This window comes from Ruditapes philippinarum, unplaced genomic scaffold (genome assembly GCF_026571515.1).
Source record: "Ruditapes philippinarum isolate M1 unplaced genomic scaffold, ASM2657151v2 ctg11646_1_1_1_1, whole genome shotgun sequence".
In the NCBI taxonomy this organism is placed as follows: Eukaryota; Metazoa; Mollusca; class Bivalvia; order Venerida; family Veneridae; genus Ruditapes; species Ruditapes philippinarum.
In genome coordinates, this window is record NW_026855332.1 from 28443 (window position 1) to 55749 (window position 27307).

Consider the following 27307-nt stretch of genomic DNA (forward strand, 5'->3'; position numbering starts at 1 on the left):
ATAGGGGTCATCTGCTGGTCATAACCAATCACCATACCAAGTTTGAAGTTCCTAGGCCTAAGGGTTCTTTTGTTATTGATCGGAAACCGTTTTTACCCAAGAGGTCAATGTGACCTTTGACCCCTTGACCCCAAAATCAATAGGGGTCATCTACTGATCATGACCAATCACATACCAAGTTTGAAGTTCCTAGGCCTTAAGGTTCTTTAACTTATTGATCGGAAACCGTTTTTTGCTTACAAGGTCAATGTGACCTTGACCTTTGACCCCTTGACCCCAAAATCAATATGGGGTCATCTACTGATCATGACCAATCACCATACCATTTTGAAGTTTCCTAGGCCTTAAGGTTCTTTTAGTTATTGATCGGAAACCGTTTTTGCTTACAAGGTCAATGTGACCTTGACCTTTGACCCCTCGACCCCAAAATCAATAGGGGTCATCTACTTGTCATGAACCAATCACCATACTAAGTTTGAAGTTCCAAGGCCTAAGGGTTCTTTAGTTATCACTCGGTAAAACCATTTGGTCTAGCAGAGCGCGGACGGTACCGAACGCCCGGAATCCGTGGACAGAAACCAAGGACGGCAACCTACAAGTGGCAGATAGCAATATACCTCCTATCTCTCTCTTCGAATATGGTGGCAATAATAAGATGATTCGTATATTTTCAGGTCGCTAGCTTTAATAGGAACATGTACTATGCCGAGCCTGGCCGGCAGTAATACAAGCAGGATGTCTTACCTCTTACTAAGAAAATGGTATGTGTCGCTTAGAGTGTGTTTTATCTTCGAGTCATTTCATGTATAGTGGCCATATTTAACTGGTCGTTGGGTCAACTGGTACTAGTATAGATATGTCCTGAACATTATTTATCCGTTGTTTTTTGAAATTTAAGATGACAAAACCAATTTAGTTTATCGAGGTTGTTTCTTGAGACAGTGTGGTCTAAGCTTACTAATCTGGAATGGGTAAATTGTTGATTTGGATGGTCAACATAACATTTTACTGAGAAATGCAGGTCCAAAAAGTAAAGAAGACGTGTTAAGGTGACAATTTGTTCGTTTTAGAAGTACAATTCCTGGATCATTATAGTGTAATATAAATATTTATATTGTTATACTCGATAAACATCATTAAATGTTCATCTCAAAATTAGATGCAATAGCATGTACATGTAAATGCTATTTTAAAGAAAAGATTAAAAATGTTTATTCTTTGTTTCTATTTTTTTCTATTGTTTTATGATTCATTACTAGGACAGTTTTTGTTAAAGAATGTTAACATCAGGGGCCGTCTGATCATGGTGTTGCACTTTTGGCTATTCAGGGTCGGTAGTAACGGCAGGTATTTTAAAAAAGATGTTGCCCTTTAAATGATAAGACATGGTTTTATCCCAGATTGAAAGGAAGGACCAGTCCATATTGAGTAAGGATATTTAGTGTGGTCCAGGGGTTTATAGGTGTTTATGTAGTATATTTATATTACAGGACGGAGTATGTTGCCTCTCCTTCAATTTAAACCACCATATTGAGTGCACGACTACTAACTGAGCTCACTGATGAACAAGCCAAATAGTCGTCGACTCGTCTAAGACCCCCCTTCAGAGCCCCGAAGTCGTATTTAACAGGTATGTGTATTGAGATATACTTGTATTTTATCATGATGTGGGACTCGAGTCGACCAAGATTTGGTTTTGATGATGTCGCTGACGGTTCATTCACTTGGCAACATCGCACTTTGCGCCTTCATGATGTTGATTTCTTCTACATTATGAAGCAAACCAGATGGATGCCCAGTTGTGGCTGGTGGCTGAAAAAATGTATAGAACAGGTGGTACCAAAGTGTGTTCGTTTCTGCAGATTCCATGGGACAACCTTAGGCAGTGGACATTCGGTGAGTTGTAGAAGAACCTATGCCAATAAAACAAAATTCTAATTCATACATTTCATGTATGAAAATAGCTATCCTTGTGGAACTTGTCTGTGTGCATATTGACTCATTGTTCCATTATTTTAACGCAAGAAATCATCCCAAAGCCCAAATTGTATAGAAATAATGGCCAAATCTCCACAACAGTTTGGCGGGTCGCAATCCACTGGCAGATATCTCAAGAGCACGAGCAGGACCAAAAGAGGTCAGTAGCCTGTTAGTGTGGCTTAAGTGTACCCGTAAATTCTGGCTAGCATACTAAAGTTTCAAATTGGTTGTTGTTGTTATAGGTCTTAGTAGATGAACATTTGTTTTGGGGTTTGGTCAGATGGTTACGTTCATTGGACTTCAGGACCACTGTAATACTACACATACGACGGACACTCGCCAGGATGTTATAGAAGTGATTTGCATTTTGCTTGAAAGAGATGATGGTTCCCATACTCCAGGTGCCTGCTTTCGCACCTGAAAATAGGCACAGAGGGGCACCTGAGAAGCTCTTCTTACCAAGTGAAGACTACGGAAGAGGAACCAGCCACTGCAAGAGAACCTGTTAAGCACAGAATAAAAGGAAAGCATTCCTTGCGCCGTTTAGTCGGACCTTATCACACCTATTTTGTTCTATTTGCAGGTACTAATAGATGAGCAGGAGGTTTAGAACCTAAGGAGCAGATGGCATCTGGATGCAGGATTTACACATGGGTTAGGATGTATAGTCACGGTGGTTAAGTACATAAGACTGGATTGTCCTGAATACAAAATCACAATACAGGAATAAAATAAAAGACTAAGGAGATCACGCAGACTTTGTCAACACCACCTATCCACAGTTATAGATCTCAATGATCCTGAGCAGAATTTCATTATTTATTCGGAGACTGGCTATCAAGATTATGTGATGTGACTGGTTTATCACATTTTTACCAGTAGACTGGTTTGTTTTCTTTATAGACTGAGATACCGATTATTCATGACTTTAATTGTATACTGCTTTCTAATTTAATGATCGTCACATGTTTTGCAATAACTGTTAATATGTTTAGAAAATTTGCACTGTCATTATGATTATGAAATTTCTTCGCTAAATTACTTGTTTTCTTGATCAAAATTGTTTCATGTGTATAAAAACGTTGAATTTTCAATTTTATTCTAGAGTCACAATATAGTAACTGCATTCCATGATAGAATAAATATACAAATGTATAGAGTAAAATTTACAAATTTTTGACTTTTAGATAAGAAATTTTTTATAACGAAAGATGACAAGTTTGTGGATAAATTTTGTTTTTGATATTTAAGATATATGTTGCTATGGTAACATTGTTTTAGTTGTTATAGCAATTAAACAAACATATCATATGAATCTCTGTAATTCTGCACCATTTAAATCGTTCTCCCTTCCCTTGTTTTATCTTTAATTTCATTTGTCCGTGGACCGAAAAGCCCTGAAGTACACATAGTGCATTATTAACTATATTGAGAGATTGACAAATTTTCCTGTAGTAATATTAGAATTGTTTAACAATACTTGAGAAAGAAAAAAAGGTTTATTATATATATATATATTGCATGTTACTGAGCTTTATATTATACCCAGATGTTAAACATGGCGGTTTTTTAGGTTTTGACAAAATGAAACTAATTTTTACTCCTGTCTTACATACGCAATGTCAGTGATAATTTGTTAATTTTTTTAATAAATACTGTTTTTGCCAATAAAATATTACATGACAGTATTCTCCAGTGTTATTAACAAAGCCAAGTGTTTTGTTTGAATCGTTTTTGACATATTTTGTAGTTACTTGGGCTGAAGAAATCATGTGTATATAATTTTGCATATATTATCAGGAAATCTTAATTATGGTAACATTACAGGTTTTTTATGTAAATAATTATTGTGTTATACATGTATATATATTGGGACTTGCCCATATGTCATGTTGAACACTTTATTCTGCTTTCACAAGAATGTAAACTCTTAAGTTTTGCTTTTAATGAAACATCCAGACATTTCAATTTGACTCTTATTCCATCCTCTAAGTATTGAATCTCTGAACAAATGTGGCAGCTATGACTTTTCAGCAGTTACTTCCCTTTGTCATCACAATAAAATTAGATCCGTCTGCCTAGCTATCTAATTTTATCATGCCATTACTATGACAACTGCCTGATAAAGCCTGTCTGAGAACAGCAACCTTTCTCAGTCAGTGACTTGAGAACACTATGTTCCTACGCCAGATCAGCACTGATGATGTTTATTGTTGGTATTGTTTAATTGACTTTGCTGAATATTTATGATAATACACAGTAAATAAATTGTTAAAGCAAATTGTACCAAAAATTGTGTTGTGTTATAAAATTATTGGTAAAAACCCTCGAACTACTTTTTTGGCGTATAACCCTCTTGTGGTTACCTTACTTTCAGAAATTAGCGCCCCGAATTAAAAAAAATAAGATGCAAAATCATAATAGAGGCATGATAAAAAGAATAACAGGTTACTGTCTTTTGAGAAAGGAATTTCTCAGACTCGGCTAGATATGGTCCGGAAGGGGCTCGGCAAGCCTCGCCCCTTCCAGGACCATATCTAACCTCGTCTGAGAAACCCTTTCTCAAAAGACAGTAACCTGTTATTCTCTATATAGCCTTTTGATACCGAGACTGTTAACATCAACAATTTAGATGACAAAGTTAAAAGCAGGCTTTGTCAATTTCACACATTGAGCTTCATCAGTGTTAAATTAAAAATACTTTTCCCGGGTTTTTAATTTTTCGATTTAGTTTTGGTACAAAACAATTTCAGACAAAACATTAATTTTGCACCATAAAAATATATTAGTTTTACACCATAAAAATTCCGAGTTGTGTAAACAGCTTGTCCATAATGTTTTGAAGAATTTTCATTTTTGAAAACAGAGTCAAGTGTTTAACATGTATGTGATCTGTGTAAAAATGAAAGTATTAAAGAGCTGATATGTCAGTGTGGCTTTCTGAAAAGGTGATCATCACAATGTCGGGGCAAAATCAGGCGAGTTAGTGTTTTTGCCATATAATAATGATTTTTAGACTTGTAACCATAGTGATTTTCAAATCTAAAATCTTCGATTTGACCTTTCTTGCCTACCGAGTTACAAGTAGAATAGATGATCGCTCTGTAGTAAGCAGTTGCCATGGCAGTGTTCTATAATTATTTTCAGATTCAAGGACTGGATTGTGATATTATAATATTTTGTCATTTTTTTTTCCAACTATGTAGCTCAAATATTTGTTCAAGATTTTTGCTTAATATCTTGTTTAAACCAAATTTTTGTAGATTACATAATGTTTATATTAACATTCTACATTTTAATTCATAAAATGTGAATGAGTTATATCTTTGTTCTTTAACTGGACAGGAGCTGTATTATTATATATTCGGAATATAGTATTTGATTTATTTGTATTCTTTTATTTTGTATTTGTAATAATACCTATTATCTATCTAATAAGGTATGGATTTAGATATAGAAAATATAGAAAACAAATGAAAAAAAGAACAGAAAAAAATATAGAAACTGTATTTGAGACCTTGGGTTATCAGCTAAAGTTTACTTAATTTTTTTTTATCAATCATGTAATCTCAAAATAAACTGAAAACAAGTCATTGTGAAACACATTTTTTCTCACTTATTTTCATTGAAAATCATATAATATTTAAATTTAGACACAAACATTTTAAGACTTCTCTTTCATTGTTCTTACCAAATCATTCCATTCATTGAATAAAAAGAAAATTCTGTATAACTTTACATAGATGTTTCCATTGGAATTTTTTTTCTACTTAAAAAAAATAAAATCTTTGTTGATACTGAATATGTGCAATTTTAGATAAACAATTTTTTTTTTCTGTGAGTAGAGTTTGATATTAATCTATGTGATTGTAGAGTGCTAATGTATATTAAAGTTATAATTAATCAGCACAGGTGCTTGTTCTAAAGAGGCTTATGCTGTTTGTGATAATCTGTCCAGGGAATTTTCTCTTTAAATGTCAAATTTAAGATATTATTCTATAAAATGTATGCAGAATAAGTTGTTAAATGAAATATGGAAAAGGGTTGATGAAATAAAATTCTTGTCATGAATAAAGTTCATGAATTATCAATTGAAGTTCATTTCATGAATAAAGAAATGAACTTCATGAATTATGAAATAAAGTTCATTTCATGAATAAAGAATTATGATTCATGAATTATAAAATAAAGTTCATTTCATGAATAAAGAAAATAAGGTTCATGAATTGAATTATGAAATAAAGCTCATTTCATGAATAAAGAAATATGATTCATGAATAAGGAAATGAAGTTCATGAATTATGAAAATATTTCATAAATCATATAATAAACTTCCATTAATGTTTTCAATATTATCTATTTAGGTATTCATGTCAATTTTGCAATAATTCATTTTTTTAATCATGTCACTTTTGAAATACCAAAGTACTTTGATATTACTATGTACTTGCATATAAAAATTCAAAACTTCACATATTGCCATTTTCAAACAATTTGATGGTGTTATTTTAGAAACTTTTTTTAGAGAATCACATTTCATTAGATTTATTATAAAAGATTTTTTTGTTAGATTTTAAGATTCTGTAAAAACCAGAACAATAAAAAAACAAACTGTTTACATGTGTTGCGTTTTGTTTTCTGGGAAATACAATACATGATAATCAATGATTTCAGGGCAATGTTTTAATGAGCATGAGTAAAAGTTTTCGGGCATTTGCATAAGCTCAGGTTTATTTGTACTCCTGAAAACATATAACCAATTCAAACAATGCTTTATTTACAGATTTTCTTAAATGGATGTGTCCAGCTTCGGCCATTATCAATGTCGGAGACCAGATGAAAATTTAAAGTTGCTCAGACTGCAAAGATGTACAGACTGGCCTGGCTCTATACTGGTGACACAAGATCTTTTGTTTCCAGAAGGTTAATGAATGGCTGGCAAAACGAGCAAATTTGTTAGAATTGATATTATTCGGCAATTAACACACATCAGTCGATTTAAACTGCCTTGTATTAATGATCTGTTATGAAGGTCTCTGACCTTGGAATTTTAGTGGGAAATCAGCTATCTATAATGATAAAATGCCCATAAAACTGAAATAGCTCTCACAATTAATGAAGATGATCTGACAAATTATATCAAATGGATCACACTATCAAACCAGTTCATTAAGATGTGGATTTGATGGATCTTTGAGATCCTAATGCTTGACAAACAGAATGAGTACAAATTTAATACTAGAATTATCACTAAATGTGAATACCCCCGCAAGACTGCTTCGGAAATGTGGAAGTTACTAGTAACAGAATACCTTGCAAAAGAATTGAAATAGAGATATGGTTGTGGGCAATTAAAGATAGTTGTGGTTCTTGTAAGTTGCATTTCCTTTCAATGAGGTTGACCATTGATGAAGTTTTATTGAATTACTCTGTAGTCCAGAAAGAGTTACGCTTCTTGAGCACTGCACTTCCTCTCATTGCGCTTGACCATTGTATGAAGTTGCATGGAATTCTAAACATTAGTTTTTAAGTTATGCTCCGGACAAAGAAAAAGAACAAAGGGCAATAACTCTACAAATACTGAAGATGGAGTTATGGTTATTGTACACTGCACTTCCTCTCATTGCGCTTGACAATTGTATGAAGTTGTATTGAATTCCAACTACTAGTTTTCAAGTTATGCTCTGAACAAGAAAAAAGCAAAGGAAAAGAAACAAAGGGCAATACCTCTATAATTACTCTGGACAGAGTTATGGTTCTTGCGCACTGCACTTTCTCTTATTGTGCTTGTCCATTGTCTTAAGTTGTTTTGAATTCCAACCATAAGTCTTCAAGTTATGCTCCGGACAAGGAAATGTATCAAAGGGCAACAACTATGTTATTTGTCAAAATGGTGTTATGGTTCTTGTGCACTGCACTTCCTCTTATTGTGCTTGACAATTGTATGAAGTTGTATTGAATTCCAACAATTAGTTTTCAAGTCATGCTCCGGACAAGGAAAAGTAACAAAGGGCAATAACTCTGTAATTAGTGAAGATGGAGTTAAGGTTCTTGTGTACTACACTTCCTCTCAATGATCTTGATCATTGTATGAAGTTGTTTTGAATTCCAACCATTAGTCTTCAAGTTATGCTCCGGACAAAAAAAAAAAGCAATGGAAAAGTAACAAAGGGCAATAACTATGTAATTACTTTAGATAGAGTTATGGTTCTTGTGCACTGCATTTTCTCTTATTGTGCTTGACCATTGTTTTAAGTTGTTTTGAATTCCAACCAGTGTTTTTCAAGTTATGCTCCGGACAAGGAAAAGTAACAAAGGGCAATAACTCTTTAATTAATGAAGATGGAGTTAAGGTTCTAGTGTACTGCACTTCCTCTCAATGTGCTTGACAATTATATGAAGTTATAATGAATTCCAACAATTAGTCTTCAAGTTATTGTCCGGACAAAAGAAAGCAATGGAAAAGTAACAAAGGGCAATAACTCTGTAATTACTTTAGATATTGTTATGGTTCTTGTGCACTGCACTTCCCCTAATTGTGCTTGACCAGTGTGTGAAGTTGTTTCGAATTCCAACAAGTAGTTTTCAAGTTATGCTCCGGACAAGGAAAATGCAACGGCCGTCGGACCGACCACCGAGTGACTCCCATATACCCCCCAAACTTCGTTTCGGGGGTATAATTACCAAACAAATATTTTCTAATTTGCCAAACTGAAGTATAAACAATGCTATTTCAATGTTTCTTTAATAAAATATTACAAAAGCATGGGACACAAACTTCTCTTTTAATTCTAAAATATAACACTAAATGTAAGCTAGAGTTATGCAACTTGACCTGTACTTTTATCAGACAAAGCTGAATACAAAATGTATATGTGATGTGTGAAGTTTGAAAGCATTTGATCAAGTTGAAAAAAAGAAGACATTTGTTCTTTTATGAAGTGAAGTACAAGTTCTGTTAAAAGAAATATTGTTTTCAATTTTTGCTGTCACAGAATTTTATGCTTCAGTTCATGTCTTAACTTCAGCAGAAACCGTTTTCACACTTCATTTAATTTCACACCCCAAGAATTTCTGGACTAGTAGGTCTATTATTTAAAGGTTAATCAAGTTCAAACATCTATCACTATAACAGGAATGTCAATCCAGGATAAAAAATCCCAAACATGAATTTAACTGGTGCAATTAATATTGTCACATGCTAGTCTCACGTGTTTTAGGCATGAAAAAAATATCATTGTACATAGATTAGTTAAAGGAAGGAAAACAACATCCCAGTGAAACTTTTGATGTATTATGAAAAATACTTCTATTACTTATGCCTGCATATTTTGACAACTTTTAGTGGTTTTCTCCAGGCAAGGTAAAAAAACAAGAACAAAAATTTAACTTTTACATTTAACATTTTACTCATTTACTTATAGCACTTTTTTTTTTTGAAGTTTTCATAGAAATTACGTGTACCTCACAGACCTGAAGTCATACAGAACAAAAAGTTAATGTGGATCAATATTTACAAAAGTATAATACATTATGATTTTTTTTTTATATTGTCAAACAGTTTGATTCATTTTTTTCTGTATTTGAACAATGATTATCTTGAAACATCAAGTTTTCAAAAACTTTGAACTTTATACGTACTTAAAGGAATAAACATTAACAACAAAACCTCATAATGTACTTTAAAGTATTTATTTCATAACTTAAAAAAATAACACAAACAATTTTCTACTCTAAATGAATTATCTATTACTAACTGGGAAGACAGATATCATTTCGTCCTAACAATTAATGTTTAAAAAGCTGACACTATATTTCGGTCACATGATAAATTTACAGTTTTACTGGTGGAGTATGACCTAAGGTGCCCTCTGTGCATTATATTTCAGGCAGGCGAGAACCAGTCCACGCACATTCTGTAACCTTGCTGGATAGCTTCCTCACATGAAATACTAGTAATCCCTAACAGGATTTGAACTTACAGGGGTGAGGGGCAAGTGGTTTTATGAGGCAGCCTCAACCATTTGGCCATCAAGGACCATATGCTTTAAAAGCAGCAATGTTTTCTGTCAAACCTTTTGAGTCTTAACCCTTTACCTTATATATACGCGAAACAACGCACTTTCGCCCCCCCCCCCCTTTTTTTTAGGCCTGAAATAGTGAAACAAGAAACATGGCAATGCCATGAAACCAGGTTTTCAATTATCACCATTGTAGATAAATATGTTGTATTTGAAATACAAATACGAGCAACAAACAATTAAACTATGTGCAATGTAAAACATGAATAATGTAGGAGGAATTGCCACTGAAGAAGTGTTCACTATATATTCTGTATAAGGAAAAAACAAAGGGCCATAATTAGGTCAAAAATTATCCAATCACTAAACCCCGACAATATGTGCCAGGGCGCTTGATGACAAAGCTTCTGTGAAAGTTTAAACAAAATCCGTTGAGAAATGTAGGACGAGTTCAGCACAGAAGAATTTGTTCACTATATATTGATAATTCTGTATAAGGAAAAAAAAACAAAGGGTCATAATTAGGTCAAATATTATCCAATCACAAAACCCCGACAATATGCGCCAGGACACTTGATAACAAAGCTTTTGTGAAAGTTTGGTCAAAATCCGTTGAGAAATGTAGGAGAAGTTGCGCACAATAGAAATTGTTCACTATATATTCTGTATAAGGAAAAACAAGATTGCATTTGAGAAAAATGCTATGCCACCGCATTAATACAACACTAAATAGTAGTGTAGGAACAGATTTTTTTGTTTCTAGACAATTTTGAACATTGTCATAATGCAAAGATCCCTGACCTATCTTATTCTTATTATCAGATTAGTGGTTAAATCTATTGTAAACTCAATAATAGATCAGAGTATGAATATATCAATGCACTCAAGTCTAGTGAATTTGGTGGTGAAGGTCATATTTCACACAGCCTAAATTTCATGACTTCATCAAAGGACAACACAGTAAGACACTTTGTCAAAATCTAGGTCAGATGAAATCAAAGTTCACTTAACATCTTAATCTGTGCACATGGTTCAAATTTCATAGCTGTACACCAAAGGACAAGAAAGTAGGTCACATCATCAAAATCTAAGTCACCTGATATCAAAGTTCAATTTTACAACAAAAACTGTACACATGGTCAAAATTTCATTGCTGCACATCAAAAGACAAGAAAGTAGGTCACTGTCCCCTTGGGCAAGGCAAAATTTTTGACCCAAGAGTTTAATTCAAAACAATCTTGATACAGGTCCACGAAACAACATTTCAAGTCAAATATCTAAGCTGTAGCTTTCTCCCATTCAGAAAACATTTGTTTTATTTTCTGTTTTTACTATGTGTACATAATGAGAATCACTGCCCCTGGGCAGGGCCAATTTTGACACCTTGGGAAAAATTTGAACAACTTTGGTAGAGGACCTTTTGATGATATAATATAGCAAACATCAAAGCATCAATGCCTTGAACCTTCAGACAAAAATATTTTTTTTTTTTTTTACTATATGTACATAATGAAAATCAATGACCCCCGGGGCGGGGACAATTTTGACCACAGGGCTATAATTTGAACAATCTTGGTAAAGGTTCACTTCGCAAAATCATATGCCATATATTTAACCTCTAGCCTTTATCAATTCAGAGAAGAAGATTTTTCAAGTTTTTGCTTTATACATATAAGGAAAACTATCGCCTCTGGGGCAGGGCAATTTTAACACTAGGGGCATAATTAAAACAACTTTAGAAGAGGACCCATAGAAGATATTATATACCAAATATCAAAGCTCTAGGCCTTGTACCTTCAGACAAGAAAATTTTTAATTTTTACTATATGTACATAGTAAAAATCAATGACCCCTAGGGGTGGGGCCAATTTTGACCCCAGGGCTATAATTTGTACAATCTTGTCAGAGGTTCACTACATAATGTTTCATGCAAAATATCTTAACTCTAGCCTTTGTTAATTTATAGAAGATGATTTTTTAAGTTTTTACTATATACATATAAGGTAAACCTATAGCCCTCGGGGCGGGACTAGTTTTGACACTAAAGGCAAAATTTGAACAACTTTGGTAGAGTACCTATGGATGATATCATTTAACAAATATTAAAGCTCTAAGCCTTGTACCTTCAGACAATAAGTTTTTTTTTATTTTTTACTATAGGTATGTATTGAAAATCAATGACCCCCGGGGCGGGGGCAATTTTGACCCCAGGGCTTTAATTTCAGCAATCTTGCTAGAAGTTCACTTCACAATGTTTCATGCAAAATATCTAACCTCTAGCATTTGTCAATTGCTAGAAGAAATTTTTTTACGTTTTTTTTCTATAAGTTTTTACTATATACATATAAAGAAAACCAATGACCCCCGGGGCGGGGCCGATTTTGACCCCAGGGCTATAATTTGAACAATCTGGATAGAGGTCTACCAGACAATGCCTTATGCAAAATATCTAAGCTCTAGGCCTTTTGTGTCTTTACAAGAAGGCATTTTAAGTTTTTACTATATGAAGATATAGTGAAAATCAATGACCCCTGGGGCGGGGCCGATTTTGACCCCAGGGCTATAATTTGAACAATATTGGTAAGGGTCTACCAGACAATGCCTTATGCAAAATATCTAAGCTCTAGGCCTTTTGGGTCTTTACAAGAAGGTATTTTAAGTTTTTACTATATGTACATATAGTGAAAATCAATGACCCCTGGGGCGGGGCCGATTTTGACCCCAGGGCTTTAATTTGAACAATCTTGGTAGAGGTCTACCAGACAATGCCTTATGCAAAATATCTAAGCTCTAGGCCTTTTGGGTCTTTACAAGAAGATTTTTTAAATGTATTCTTATAATTCCTTTTGGTTGCCATGGCAACCAGATTTCTGTATGGAATGAAATTCTTTGAACAACTTTGGAAGCCCTTCACCCAAGGATCAATCCTGCCAAGTTTGGTTGAAATTGGACTAGTGGTTTTTTACAAGAAGATTTTTTAAGTTCACTATATAATCTATATAACACACACACACACAAACAAACAAACAAACACACACACACACACACACACACACACAGGTGAATCGCTATATGCCACCGCATCGCAGATGCTGCGGTGGCATAAAAACAAAGGGCCATAATTAGGTCAAATATTATCCAATCACAAAACCCTGACAATATGCACCAGGGCACTTGATGACAAAGCTTCTGTGAAAGTTTGAACAAAATCCGTTGAGAATTGTAGAGGGAGTTCAGCACAGAAGAAATTGTTCATTATATATTCTATATAAGGAAAAAAAAAAAGGGCAATAATTAGGTCAAATATTATCCAATCGCAAAACCCCGACAATATGCCCCAGGGCACTTGGTGACAAAGGTTCTGTGAAAGTTTGGTCAAAATCCGTGGAGAAATGTAGGAGGAGTTGTGCACAGAAGAAATTGTTCACTATATATTCTTTATAAGGAAAAAAAACAAAGGGCCATAATTAGGTCAAATATAATCCAATTGCAAAACCCCGACAATATGCCCAAGGGCACTTGATGACAAAGCTTATGTGAAAGTTTGGTCAAAATCGGTTGAGAAATGTAGGAGGAGTTGCGCACAGAAGAAATAGTTCACTATATATTCTATATAAGGGAAAAAAACAAAGGGCCATAGTAATGATAGTTAGGTCAAATATTATCCAATCACAAAACCCCGACAATATGCGCCAGGGCACTTGATGACAAAGCTTTTGTGAAAGTTTGGGCAAAATCCGTTGAGAAAAGTAGGAGGAGTTGCGCACAGAAGAAATTCGTTACGCCCGCCCGACCGCCCGCCCACCCGCCGACATACCTCAATCTAATAACCAGTTTTTTCCTTCGGAAAACCTGGTTAAAAATGTCCTATTTGGGCCCCAAACGCATGTTTTAGTTTGAGAAATGTAGCTAAAAAAAGTGAGCACTTTTCCGGCGCCGCCCCCCCATCCAAAAGATACATCTGGGGGTTGCCAGAAGGGGGATGTGCCTCCTTCCGTTTGGGGGGTTTGAAGGGGGGCGGAGTCCCCCTCATCGCCAAGAAAATTTTGGACTTGTAAGAGGCTTAAAATGACCCCATGTCGATCATAAGGTAACGTGTAACCAACGCTGAAAAGCCTTTGACTCTATCTCAATCCCTTGAGAAGTTGCAGCACTTTGAAATAAATTTTGATGGAAAAAATCGAGGCAAAATAGTGATTTTTGGCAATTTTGAGATGTCCCCTCGTTGCCATGGTAACAGGAAATTTAAGACTGAGCATGTCGTTACAAAGGTAATGGTCCAGTCAACATTTGTGCCAAGTTTGATTAGTATTGAAGCATTTTTCATAGTTTCATAGCAGTTTGAACTTGTAAGAGGAGGCTTTTCAGTGAAAATGGCCATTTTTCACAATATGCTCATGGGGGAAAGGGTTAAGATGACTTCATAGCTCTACTATTCAAAGAATGGGGAGAGATACTGTACTGTACTGTACACACACCTGTGTCACACTTTGATTAACTTTTTGTGTTGGTATCTCCAAATCTACTGAAGGGAATGGGTTGGAACTTTACATACTTATTTGAGAGCATAATAGGTCACTATCCAAGGCCCATAACACTACCATTGATTTTGAAAGAATTATGGCCCTTTGTGAACTAAAAAAAAACTACATTATCAAGACTTGTTTTACTATCAAGCACTGAGAATAGTCTAGCAAAACAGCTCATTTTTTACAATACTCATATTAACATAAACACACCAACTCTTTCCATGCTTAATATCTTAAATGTACTTCTCCACCTTTCAACCTGGACAAAACCATATAATAATTATGTACTGATTGAATAGAGAACAGTGCAGACCATTAAAAAAAAAAAAAAAAAAAAAAATCAAAAAGACAGAACAAAACTGTCCAACTTCTATTGTTTTTTGTTTATCAAACCGCACCAACAATATAAAGATTATAACACGACTTCCCAGTTCTACTCTTCCCTGAGCTAGCCCCGGGATAGCTTCCTCACATGAAAGAATACAAAGTCCCAAACAATATTCAAACCCACAGCAATGAAATACAAGTGGTTTGAAGTCAACAACCTTAACAATTCAGCAATGGATGCTCACGTTCAACTTCTGTTAATTCTTCAAATTAATATAGACAAACTTATTGCACTAAACTTAGCACACATCTACCATTTAGTAAGAAAATATGGCACTCTATTATTTTCTGTCTACTGTATGCAGAGTCTGTGACACAAATAAGAAATGTAATTTTCAGTACTTGTATGTCTCAAATTTTCAGAGAAACTCAACATTTTATTTGTTTCTATCTTAATAAAATGTTATCGAACAGTAATACCAGATTAACTTTAAACAAACTTAAAATTTTATGAAAGTACTGCTCCTTTTTAATATTAATAAAAAACAATAGTTTTTTGGTCAAATCACACAAAAATTATTATACATGTACTTGTTATGTGATTTTTTTTAATGTTTTGCTCTCAATACTGCTAAACCACAAATGTTTAAGAAAATGCCTGACAATAACACTTTATTACATGACAAACAGCAATTTAGCATAAATTAAAACAAAACTGTCTTTAAAGGCCCATTAAGTGGCAAAAATCGGTTTTTCACTTTTTATTTTTGGTGTCCTGTCACAGTTTTCTAGTCTACTCAATCACTATATTGCTGAGCCATCTCTTGCTTATGACCGCCTCCGTGGTCGAGGGCTTAGAGTCAATGACTTCTTATCCAGTTACAACTCTGGCGTGGGTTCGATCCCCGGGAGATGCTTTGGTAGTTTAGCACGGAGGAAGGTAGTCTAGTACTGGTGTAACTCTCCAGGAACGATGGTTAGGAAACTACCCGCCTATATGACTGAAATACTGTTGGGAAACTACCCGCCTATATGACTGAAATACTGTTGGGAAAAGGCGTAAATGAAACAAACAAACAAACAATCTCTTGCTTCTTTTACATTTTGGCGATAACTTTTACATTTTGGCAATAAGAACAGTTAAACTGATTACAGTATCTTGTATGGAGGTCAAAATACACCTTTGTTTACATTTTGCTACCTTTTACAAAAGCTCTTTTCCTCATATAATAAGCATCTTACATGTTATAAAACTATCATTACAACATCATAAAACATAAATTATATTTGTCTTTATTACAGAAAGTAATAGATAATAATTTCTGAGGCTTCATGTACCTTTAATTCAAGAAAACCTTACCAACAGACTCCCTGTCGTGATTTTTACTGTTTAAGAACTGAAAAGCAGACATTTCATATTTTGACCTAATACAAAGTGGCCAACTGTGTCAGTATTGATTAAAATAATCTGTCTGAACAGGCATCTTCTGCCTGTCAAAATCAATTAACATTTGCACAAATTGGTAAATGGACTAGAACATAAAATGACACAATCTGTGCTAGGTAGATGGCAGTAATTGTTCCAATTGATTCCATAACAGATCTCTTTTCCAAACTATAACTGCCACTGTGGTTGCCATGACAACAAGAATTGGTAATCTTCGTGACCGTCCATTTACCTTTTTCTGACTGTCTTTGTCCAATATATCTGGAGGGTTATAGTTGCCTGTTTCTAAAGTCTGAAAATAAAAAGGGCCTAATAAAATTACTTGTATTTAAAAAATTCTCTTTCAAATGATTCATAGTAGAGTATTAAACAAGAGCACAATATGTGGTGTTAACACTCGCCTGTACATGAACTTTCATACTCTAATATTCTTATTTGAAAATTGACAAAACTTCTAAATCATTGCTGACAGCCACTTGTTTAACAACTGTCCCTGCCATGATAAATAAGTATTCCAAGTTTCACATTGATAGCTTTGATAGTTTTCAAATCATCGTGAATCCTTAATAGAACAAAAATTCTAGTTTGAATTGGGCATAAAGCCATAAACTCAAAAATGATTTCTTTCAGAATTAAGTCACTCAAGCACAGTACAGTATACTCAAGCACAGTACAGTATTTCAGTTAAAGACTGGCTGAAAACAAAATTATGACCTTTATTCTATAAAAGTACACCATATCAATTTATTTTTCAACAAAACTTTGCTCATGAATTTTTCCTACTTAAGACACAAGGCTCTTTTCTTGTAAAATCAATCAACAAATAAATCAACACAGAAGAACATGTCGAGCATCAATAATTTGAACTGACATTTGCAAACCAAATGTTTTTCCCTAATGAGGTGGCCTTGAAGGCCCCGTTAACTAAAGTTATTCATTCAACTGTAAAAGAAAAGTCACAACTTACCTTATTTAAATGTGATTTCAGTGAGAGCAGTTGTTTCTCCAGTGTTGAAATGTTATATAGAGTATCTTGTGTGTGTTGTAATAACTGTTTCGGTCCTGTTCCGTCCTGTTATTGAATAAATATTATAACTAGACAATGTGCCTCCCAAAATAATAAAAGCAAAAATATATATGTAAATTATTTAATATACCTTTTAAATTCCTTTTATACAATTACATATTTAATAGAAATAATCAGAAAGATTGTTTTAAAGCCCCATTATGCCTTAGAAATGCTTTTATTTCTCAAAAGCTTTTTTCTTTTCTTTTTTAATTTTGGTTGTCTTGTTTTTGTTTCCAGAAAGTTATACATTGCCCAATAACTTGATCTCTCTTTTGCTTCTGTTTCAGCTATAAGTATATCCACGGTGATTTAGTACTGAAAAATGATTTAGTATTGAAAGTCAAAATACTGCTTTGTTTACAATTTGCTACTTTAATGATGATGAATTTCACTACTCTCTTCAGATGATAAGCATCAAACATGCGCTTAAAAAGAATATTAAAATGTTATTCAACTTAGGTTTGCTTTTTCTAAAGAAAGAAAAACTGATTTGTTTCTAAGGCATAATGTGCCTTTAAAACAGTTTAAAACCTTGATGATAGCATTTTGTTTCCAGTATGGAGATGTTACAGATGGTTAATTAAGCAATTAAAAAACAGGTATAGATATGCTAAAATCCATACAAGAAGATTCTGATAAAAAAATCTCCTCAATAAGATCTATATACTGTAAAATCATTTTTATTCGTGGGGCACGAATTTTCGTGGTTTTCGTGGGTAGGTCAATCCACGCATTTTAAGATCCGACGAACTTTTATCCCAACAAATACTTCTTACCCAGTCTCTGTTCTATATATTATAAACATGCGTCGGCTCTTTTCCGGCCCATATTTCTGATGGATGTAAGTACAGACAGATAACCAGGTTAGTGACATATTAAATCGGTTTGCAATATTTAAGAAACTTGAAAGAAAACTCGATTATATGGAATCCCGGACAATCCCCCTCCCGGACGATTCCCCTTCCATATTATTTTCACAACCCGGACATTTCCCCTCTCGTTAATTTTATAGGACGGACAATTCCCCTCCCGTTATTTTAGATGAGCGGACAATTCCCCTCACGTTTTTTCACAGAGCGGAACGTGACATTATACGGCCCTTAATCATAGCCGCCACTGCGTATAAAAAAATCTATAACCATTCTTATTAAAGATGACAGTTTTTACTCTTAACAACAAACTGTTAAAGATCGGAACTTTTAACAATCATTATTTCACAAAGGTGACATTATACCGCCTTTAATCATTGCCGCCGCTGCTTAAGATAAACAAACTGTCAATAAAAAATCTTTAATCAATGCTGCCCTTAATTAAACGTGTCCTTGATTGCAAAACCAATTATTTACAATTATTTTACCGCTGCAGAAATGTACTGACTAAATAAAGATTATTTTAACAAAAAAATGCGTTTTGTTTATATTCATGTCAATATAGACAAGCAAAGTGTATTTAAAGTCGATTAAAAATACCTTTCAAATAAACAATATTATAACATATATTTGTTCAACAGCCAAGGGAGGGAAATTGTCCGCTCTGACAACAGCGGGAGGGGAATTGTCCGCTCTGATAAAATAACGGGAGGGGAATTGTCCGCCGTAAAAAAATAACAGGAGGGGAAATGTCCGGGTTGTGAAAAAACATTCAAATTTACTGGGAGGGGAATCGTCCGGGAGGGGAATTGTCCGGATACCGATTATATGTCCTCAATTTACTGTCACAAATGTCGCATATACATACTTGATCGTTGTAGTCTACTAGGACTTGATTGTGTTAACAAGAATACTTGACATAATCGAGTAAATATGGGAACCCAGGCAGTGCAATAATTAGCGCTAATAAAAATTGTCAGTTTGCTCTTATTAATTTTAAAAAAAGTCTTTGATATTAATGTCGTAAGTACACAAAACTATAAAAAAAAATACGATCGCTAAAACAGATTTATTGTACTTTCTTTTGTCGTTTTTAAATGATCCAGTTTATATGAATTTTAATCTGTATTTGTGCGAATGCTATTCCGTAAACATCAAAGACGCCACCGACTTTTACAAGATCCACATATACTCGTGTTATTTACCGAGAATAATTTATATGCATGTAAATTTACACAGTCGCTGTGACGTTGCGTGTAGTTACTGTCAAATATGTTAAGACCAATTCAGGGTGTAAACTTTTAAACTCGCTGGTTAAAACGTGCCAGGTGTCGTATAAATTATGCGATGTTTACATCGGCGAATTACAGGGGCAGTGTGTCCAATGGAGGTGCATATCATGTCACATAAATGTGTTAATTGCAGTCAATTATCGGCAGTAACTGTGCTATATTAGAGTTATGCCCAGAGGCAAGGATTAAATTTATTGACACGCGCTGTGTGACAAGTAAAGATATGTACATGTTGTAAGTAAAAATGTTCGGCGATTAAGTTTAAGATTACTTTGCATTAGGTTACTGAATTTTTTTTTAACAAGAAAACAAAAATCAGCGAATTTAAGAACCCACGAAAATGCCCGTTTTGATAAAACCACGAAATTTCATGCCCACGAATATAAGTGAATTCGCAGTATATAATAAGTTTTAATTTGTTATCTCAAATACTTTTCAAATAAAGCTTTGGACAGAAATTAGGTAGGAAAAAATATAACAGGGCAATTATTTAAACTCAAAAAAATATGAAGGATACAATTATCAATCTTGTGCATTTGCACTCCCCCTCAATGATATTTATCCCCTATGAAGTTTCAAATTTATATCTTATGTACCTTTCAATTAAGTTATGCTCAGGACAAAAAATGTAGGACATAAGGAATGAGAGTATTAATATATCCCAAAACCTGAACTGGAGATTAAAATTGAAATAAAAAGTATATGTATCCTTTTCTTTGCCATGAAAATAGTTTTGATTAATTTTCTTGTTGGGTTTACCTCCTTTTTGCCAAGATATTACATGTAACATCAAAAGAATAGTTACATTTTTAGTTTGTAAAATCTTTTCATATTTGACTTCATGTCTTTCTTTATCAACATTCATATAAATTTAGATTTTCCTGGAGTAGGTCAAAGGACTTCATAGAAAATATTTTTACCTGAAGCTGGTCAAGGATTTTCGGGTTAGATTTGAACTGATCTTGTAGAAAGCCTACTGTTGTTGTGATATATTTGGTATGTTTTGATATGTTGGCAATGACTGCTAGACCTTCAGCACAACTGGAAACAGAAGGTTATATTTAATCAGGGATACGGACAAAAGCCCCCCCCCACCCACCCCCGGACGAAAGCCCCCCATCTAAAAATGACAAAGGTGGACAAAAGCCCCCCCATGAATTTTCCACATAGGACAAAAGCCCCCCCCATAAAAAAGTAAAGGTAGGACAAAAGCCCCCCCCCCCATGGTCCATCACATTTACATTTAGTGTCAATGAATAAATATCTGCCTTTTTTCAATTAATTTGGGTATTTCATCATCCACCAGAACAGAGTGAAGGCTCTTTGTCAGCAGTTTGACAAGGATGTGAAGACTATGGCACAATTTCTGTATGCCATGTCACAATGTATCATTTTGAACAAATTAACAAAATAAACAATTTTATTGAAAAAACATGCATATACAAATATATGTTTTCTATTTGTTAATTAAATATATATAACAAAATAACCAAATTAATTGAAAAAAGGCAGATATTAATTCATTGACACTAAATGTAAATGTGATGGACCATGGGGGGGGCTTTTGTCCTACCTTTACTTTTTTATGGGGGGGCTTTTGTCCTATGTGTCATTTTTAGATGGGGGGGCTTTCGTCCGGGGGGGCTTTTGTCCTACACTCATAATTAGTTATACAATTTTAACAACTTAAAGATAACAAAAAATATCAGTTGTTATAGCTTAAAATATGGTAAAGACAATGCACGTTACTTACATATATGATAAGCAAAATTATAATTATCTATAAGTAAGTAAGTAAGTAAGTAAGTAACGACTTTATTTAACGAGGCTTACACCTTCAGTTTCCCGATCTTCCATGTGGGCCTCAGCATAACATTATTACAATCACTTTACATGTACACAACATATACACAACATATCTACACAAATATTATTAAAATAGATCAATTAAATTGAAGTAATGATTGATAAAGCAAAAAATGATATGATTGTACAACAATACAGAGAAAAAGAGCAATATGTACAGATAGGTAAAACTAACATAGTACCTGTTTAAAACAATATTTAGTACCTATTTAAAACAATATTTATACTTATAAATACACCATGGAAATTCAAATGATAATTTAAGTGATATTATTATCTAATACATATTGGCTCATGAGGTATTTTAAAATATAACTAAAATATGTCTAAATATATACATAAATTTAAGTTCAATTGGAGTAGGAAATCATCATTTGGCATCATTGAATCATAAATTTTCCTATTGGGAAAATATGGGACAAAAGTAAAAGAAACGATAACAATAGTAATACAGTAATAATAAAAATACATATAAGTAATTTATACAACAGGAATAAATCAACAGCTAGTTTAAGGTGAAAACTGCCATTTGATATAAGCTGAATGAAATTTCCGAAGAGTATCGGAATTTCTTATATGTACTGGTATGTCATTCCATATTTTTGGTCCAGAGTATGCAAATGATTTTCTGAAGAATTCTGTTTTAGGTTTTGGTATAATAAGCTTTGCATTTTGTGCTGATCTGAGGTTTAAGTTGTGCCTTTCGTTTACTGTCTGGAATTTATTTTTCATATATGTTGGAAAGTCAGGTTCATTAATTGATTTATACATAAGAATTGACTTTTTGTATATGATTCTTTGGTCAAAAGACATCCAGTTAAATTCTTTGAATAATTCACTTGATGGTGTATCAAAATTTTTGTCAAGAAGTATTCTTGCTGCCCTTTTTTGAAATTTAATGACATCAGATAGTAATTCGTTATTGCAGTTTCCCCAAATAGTACAACAGTAGTCCAAGTGAGGCAGTATGTATGCATTAAAAAAAAGTTTTCTTGAATGAAGATTAAGATACTGTTTAAGTCTAAGAAGTAAATACAGATGTGAGTTGCATTTTTTTATAGTTGACTGGACCTGTGTTTTCCATTTAAGATTGTTGTCTACATACATTCCAAGTAGTTTTTCAGTGTTTGTATATTCTATTTCTTGGTTATTAAGAAACAAAGTAGGGGGTTGCATATTATCTGTTTTTGTGCTTTTTATTGATAAATGCATAGCTTTAGATTTCTGAGCATTCAGAACCATTGCATTTTGCATGCACCATGTGTTTACATTATCAAGATCTTTTTGAAGGTTGCTGTTTACTTCTTGTAAAGTATTGCCAGTAGTTGTCAGAGAAGTGTCATCTGCAAACATATCAGTAATTGATTGTTTGATATGAAATGGTAGATCATTGATGAATATAATGAATAGAAGGGGCCCAAGGACTCAGCCTTGGGGTAACCTGAGACAACTTCAGCTGGTTCAGATAATACACCAGAAACATTTACTTTTTGATACCTTTCTGACAGATAAGATTTAATCCAATTTATAGCTTGTGAAGAGAGGTGATAAAAAGGTAGTTTTTCAAGTAGTAGGTTATGGTTTACTAAGTCAAATGCCTTAGATAGGTCCAGAAAAAGTGTACCAACAAGTTTGCCATTGTTTAGTGTATTGATCCAGTTATCAACTATATTTGTAAGTGCTGTTTCACAGGAGTGGCTTGTTCTGAAACCGGACTGTGTAGTGAAAAGTAAATTATTATTTTCTAGAAAGCATTTCAAATGGTCTGATACATGCTTTTCGAATATTTTAGAAATAAGTGAAGTATTGATATTGGTCTATAGTTATTTTTGTCTGATTTTGACCCTTTTTTGTAGATGGGTATTACCTTTGATTGTTTAAGCTGTGTTGGGAATTTTCCATGTTCTATACTTAGATTTATTACAGAACAGAGAGGTTTACAAATGACGTCTGAGGCTGTTTTTAGGAATTTTGCACTTATGCCATCTAAACCAGTTGCTTTTGTAATATCAAGACTGTCCAACTTTTGTTTGACATAACTTATTTCAACAAAGGGTATTTTGAATTTATTAGAATGATTTAGAGTGTCAGATTTCAGAGAATCATTTAAAGCGGTTTTCATAGAATCCGATAATTCATTAATGTTTTCAGCCTTTTTAAATATATTTGCAAAAAAGTTGTTAAAAGTTTGTGCTGTTGATTTTGGGTCAGTTATTGGTGAACCATTCTCAACATTTATGTAGTTTGTTTGATGATTTTCTGTTTTGCCAGAATGAATTTTTAAGTTTTTCCATAATTTTCTAGGGTTTTTCTTGTTTGAGTTTATCTCTTGTTCAAAGAAATCTGTTTTTGCTTTATGTGTTAATGTTTTTACTTGTGATTTCCAGTATTTGAAGTCATGAATATTATTTTTCTTTTTTGCATAGTTCCTTTTTTGTATTGCATCAGCTATATCATCATTAAACCAATCAGCTTGGTTTCTATGTTTTACTCGTTTCTGCTTGTATGGAGCATGCTTATCTAAAGTTTGTAAAAATAATTTGTTAAATGTATCTAAAGCATCATCTGGATCACTAAACATGTCAATGAGAGACCATGGCTGCTCTGACAATTCATGTACGAAATTTTCTGCATTAAAGTTCTTTAAGTACCTATATTTTATAGTGGCATGCATTGGACCTTTGTTAACAGTTTTAATTGTTCGTCGTGTGAAAAATATAGGATAATGGTCGCTTATAGAGAGTATAGGGACTGCAGTGTAGGATACATTATGTGGCTGGTTACTGTAAATGTGGTCAATAGTGGTTGAAGTCAATGGTGTGACTCTTGTAGGATGTGTTATAAGTTGAGAAAGGTTAAATGTGTTAATAATATTATTCCACCTTGTATTATTTGAGCAATTTGTAACAAAATTATAGTTGAAATCTCCAAAAAGAATTAATTCTTTGTTTTCAATAAATATTTTATCAAGGATTTCATCAATTTTACCATGATGCCAATGATGAAGGTGGCCTATAGATGTAACCCACCAGAAATGGTTTCTGTTTGTCAAGTTTTATTTCAAGCCATATTGACTCAATATCCTCCGATTCTAAGTCAGATCTTAATTCACATGGTATTGTAGACTTAACATATAACACAACTCCACCACCATTTGATATCCTATCGCGTCTAAACAGTTGATAATTTTTTAAACATATCTAGGCCCAGCAAGTTCAGGTTCTATAAGCAAACAACCATTTATAACAAGCCATATAACCTGTCAAAAATCTTCTTATCTTCAAGTATAAATGGTAATTTTGATATAAACATTAAGTACCTAAAAAGTTAAGTTTTTATTCAACTTAAGGAAAATCGTACTTATTAACTTTTTGCCATTCATGTAAAAGAACAAACGGTATTTCAATATAATCTCTTTACTTATGTATTTCTATCTGCTGTTTATACATGTAAGCATGATATATAAAATGTTGATGATAAAATCATTAAACAAGAGCTGTCCGTAAGACAGCGCGCTCGACTTTTTTATTGCTTGCCAATAAAAAAAGTTTTTGCAGTAAAAGGCAATACAAGAATCTCTGTATTTTTAAAGTGAACAATGGCCATGAGCATTAAGATATTTAGTGAAGAATTATTTTACTGAATTGTGTGATACCCTTGAACACTGCAGCAAAGTTTGAAATGTTTAAGTCAAAAGAGGGCTGGTAAGAAAGAAAAAAAAACTGAGTTGAGCCTTAAATAAATTTAATAGTATTAAACCCACTTTGAGAGAATAAGGTATTTTTACGTCACTCAGAACACCTTGGTAAATGACATAATAACATAATTTTTCAAGAAATCTATGCCAAGGAAGCAGTATATTTTTGTACAATCAGCATAATATATAGATTTGACTTTGTATGTGAAAGTATTATAGTTACCTTATAATACAAGTAATAGATAAATTTTATCAAGCTTTTTTAGATGTTGTCAGTTGGTCACAAGTGGATCTCTTTCACACAGGCTGTGGGTGACTGGTTACTTTTCGTGGGTCCACTATGTAGATAATGCGTTGTAAACTGATATTTGAATTACATGAAGGAAGTTCAATTCATTATTTAATGTCATGAATTTTTTTAGATTTTTTAAGTTTTTTAGTGCTTGCCTATAATACAAAACATTGACAGTTAAGGGCCATAATTCAAATAAAATCTTTGACAGAATTACCTTCTCCTGGACATGTTTGGGAATCATGATTGTAAACAAGTATTCCAACTTTCAAATTAATATCTCAAACAGTTCAGTCAAAAAGTGGACTGGTACTAAAAACTTAACCAAGATTCTAAGTCGATAAAAGGCCTTAATTTTTAAAACAAATCCTTGACAGAGTTACCTTCTCTTGCGTACAGATGGGGGTAATGATGTGAAATAGCATTAAAAGTTTCAAAGCAATATCTCAAAGGGTTAAGGCAATAAGTGGATTTTACCCATATTCAATGTATTTTCTAAGTCAAAAAGGGGCATAATTCTGTCAAAAACCTTGACAGAGTTATGTCCTCTTGTCTGTTGATGAAGGTCGTGATGGTAAACAAGTATGGTCAGTTTCAAAGCAATACCTCCAATGGTTTTGAAATAAAGTGAGGTGGTACAAAAAACTTAACCAAGCTCAATACACTTTCTAAGTCAAAAAAGGGCCATAATTCTGTCAAAAACCTTGACAGAGTTATGTACTCTTGTCTGTAGATGGAGGTTATGATGGTGAACAAGTATGGTAAGTTTCAAAGCCATACTTGTAATACTTCTGAAATAAAGTGGGGTGGTACGAAAAACTTAACCAAGGTGTGACGCCAACGCCGACGCCGACGCCGGGGCGAGTAGGATAGCTCCCCTTTTCATAGAAAAGTCGAGCTAAAAATGAACATTATAGACTCCAGTCGGTAAACACAAACTTACAAATGAATCTTTAGTCAATATAATATGTCTTCAACTGAAATATGTACTTTTAATGTAAAAGGTTTAGCATCGACAAACAAACGTGACCGTGTTCTGTGTTGGCTTAACCAACAAAAAATTTCAATAGCGTTATTGCAAGAAATTCATTATAACTCAAACACTGATGATACAGAAAATTGGTCGGCAAAGTGGAATGGAAATGGAATGATCTAAAACAATATCTTATTAATTCTCTAAACTACTCTTATGATAACGGAAATCTTACGGAACTTCAAAAACAAAGTATTATTACTCTTCTTCCAAAGAAAGACAAAGACACGTTATCAATAAATAATTGGCGTCCGATCTCTTTACTAAATGTAGATTACAAAATTGCGACAAAAGCAATTGCAAATAAAATAAAAACCAAACTTCCAAATATTATCAGTCCAGAGCAAACAGGCTTTATCAAAGGTAGATATATTGGGGAAAATGTTAGAATTTTACAAGAGACAATCGAATATATTAATAATTTAAATGAAAAAGGGTTAATATTTTTTTTTCTGATTTTAATAAAGCTTTTGACCGCCTCCGTGGTCAAGGGGTTAGAGTCGATGACTTCTAATCCAGTTACCTCTCTGGCGTGGGTTCGATCCCCGGGAGATGCTTTGGTAGTTTAGCGCGGAGGAAGGTAGTCTAGTACTGGTGTAACTCTCCAGGAACGATGGTTAGGAAACTACCCGCCTATATGACTGAAATACTGTTGGAAAAATCCGTAAAATGAAACAAACAAACAAACAATAAAGCTTTTGATAGTCTTGACCATAACTTGATGAAAAAATGCTTATTGAAATTTAAATTTCCTCAACATATTGTGACATCTGAGGGTTCATGTTTCTATGATACAATTTCTACGACATTCAATTACGGTTATTTTTATGGAAGTATTTTCGATCTATTTTTGTATACATGAAACATCCTACATGGGAAATACAA

General features: G+C 33.5%; 1 long non-coding RNA gene across 1 annotated transcript; it reads right to left on the reverse strand.

Moving 5' to 3' along the window:
- Window positions 1-15941: 15941 nt before the first annotated feature.
- Window positions 15942-20620, reverse strand: LOC132742974 (uncharacterized). Its single transcript, XR_009627509.1, has 3 exons — window positions 20455-20620; window positions 17272-17376; window positions 15942-16596 (listed from the first exon to the last, which is right to left on the reverse strand). It is a non-coding gene; the product is annotated as an uncharacterized LOC132742974 (long non-coding RNA).
- Between the last annotated feature and the right edge of the window lie 6687 nt (window positions 20621-27307).